This window comes from Pediculus humanus, genomic scaffold, assembly GCF_000006295.1.
Source record: "Pediculus humanus corporis 1103172107764 genomic scaffold, whole genome shotgun sequence".
Taxonomy (NCBI): Eukaryota; Metazoa; Arthropoda; class Insecta; order Psocodea; family Pediculidae; genus Pediculus; species Pediculus humanus.
In genome coordinates this window covers 209,897-212,435 of record NW_002987362.1, presented here as the reverse complement: position 1 = coordinate 212,435, position 2,539 = coordinate 209,897, and positions in this window count along the sequence as shown.

Genomic DNA, 2,539 nt, shown 5'->3' with positions numbered 1-2,539 from the left:
TTATTTTTGAAAAATTTATTTTTATTTTTATTTTTTTGACTCGATATTTAATTTTGTCAAATGATTGCTACTATTACTACTACTACTGCTACTACTACTACTGCTACTGCCACTACTACTACTACTGCTACTGCCACTGCCACTACTACTACTACTGCTACTGCCACTGCCACTACTACTACTACTACTACTACTCGGTTAGGAAATTTTTTTTTATTGCCATAAAAACCAAATCAAATTATTTTTATTAATTTATACGTTTATTAAAACCATGTAATTTGGCGTCCATTAAAAAAAATTTATTTATTTATATTTTTTTTTATTTAATAGAATAGTCGTGGTGGAGAAATAATTTCAAAAAATTTTTTTTTTTTACACAAAAAACATGCAAAAAACGGATTTTATTATCATTATCATTATTATTATTATTATTAGTATTTGAATTTGCCCTTTTTATAATTTTAACTTTTATTATTATTATTATTTTTTTTTTTAAATATTTTATATCTAAGGTTATATTAAATCATTTTAAAAGGTTAATTTCACGCTTACAACAAAAGAAAAACTTTATAGAAAAATAATAATAATAATAATAATAATATAATAAATCACGAGGGAAATTAGAGTAAAAAATTAGTAAACATTTTATGAAGAAAATGTCAAATATATTTTTTTTTTTGGTTAATCTATTGTTTTGTTTGTAGCTTTAGTAGTAGTAGTAGTATAAATGTTTAGTAGTTTTTTTTTTTAGTTTTTCAAGTTTTCTCTCTCTCTCTCTCTCTCTTTCTTTTAAAATATTTATTAATATTTATATTTAATCGTTATTATTATGTATTTGCTTGATATTATGAAGCCTCGCCTTTTTAACACACACACACACAAAGTCATAAAATTCTAATATAAAACCTTATAAATGTCACGTTGGTTATCTTTTTAAAATGCCATTTCACTTAACTCCGTGTGTATAAGAAGTTGCTTTAAAAAAATGCAACAATTTTTTTCGTTTAATTTTATTTCAACCATTAAAAAATTTTATAAATTTTTATTCATTATAAAAGCATATACATATAAATAATCAATTATTTTAATTATTATTATTATTATTTAAATGGCTTCAAATAGTAAAAAAAAAAAAAAAAAAAAAAAAAATTTATTTTATTATATATTAGACTATAAAAAATTTGTTATATTTTCTTTTCGATCATAAATATTGATTTTAAAATGGGTTGTTTTTTTTTTCCCAAACTGAAAAAAAATCTTAAACGTGACAAATTTTGACGTGTATTTTTTTATGAAAAAATGAATTATTTCAAATAATAATAAAAAAAAAAAAAAAAAACACCCACCCGTGACACACGTACTACTCATCTCTTAACATTTTTTTTTCTTTTTTTTCCAGGTGGATTATATTTGGATAAAATGAAAAAAAAGGATTAAAAATAAATCATTGATGTGTGTGATTCTTATCAGGTTTATCAGGGTATCGGCATCACTCATGATCAGGTAAACATAAAATAAAAAAAAAAATTTTACGGTATGTGATATGCAAAGAAAAAAAAAAGAAACTTACGCAAACATTTTACCGTGACGACGACGACGACGACTAATAATAATAATAATTATTGTTATTTATTGTGACGTTTCTTATTTAGTCGTCGTCGGTTGCTTTAAATGGAAAAATAATAATAATAATGATAATATTTTTCGTCACATAATACGATTCGTCAATCAATAAATACATTTAATTATTATTTACTTCCCTATTTAAGTAAAATAAACCAAATAAAAAAAAAAAAAAAAAAAAAAAAAAAAGGGATACGTGTAGGTATGCTTGAATTTTTTTCATCAATTAGCCATTTTTTTTTTTTTTTTAAATTTTATTTTTTTTATTAAATAAACTTTAACAAAAAGAAAACAAAAAACGTTTTTATCATGACTTTAACGTTAAAAATAAATCTGGGTGAATAAATGTAACACAATGATAAAAAAAAAAAGGGCAATCAATGAATCATTTCGATTAGGTTTTTTTTGTTTATTATCAGGTTCTTTAAAATTTTTTAATTACCTGATCGCTAAATTTATCAAGGCCAAAAAAAAAAAAATTTTAATTTTCAGGTTTTCATTAAAATTCTATTGGATAAAAAAAGTGTAGTGAAGTGAAGTGAAGTGAATTTAAAAAAAAAAAAAATATTAATTAAAAATTATGTGAAAAATTAAAATTTTATAATTTTCAACGAATTTAAAAAAAAAAAAAAAAAAAACCGAAATCAATCGAATCGCGATTATCGACAAACGAAAGGGAAAATTTTTTTTTTTTTTTTCTTTTTTTTCCACGTATATCCGCCTCTTCCATATGAAAAAAAAAAAAAAATTAGAGAAGGGGTAATGAAAAAGAGCCTGTGCAAACTTGATCCACTCGCGTTGTTGTTGTTGTATATTTAGCAAATTGAAAAAATTGTTATTAACGATCGCAAAATATATACCGACTAAACTGATATGACATAAACACATTGAGTTTGCTCTTGTTGTAATATGCACG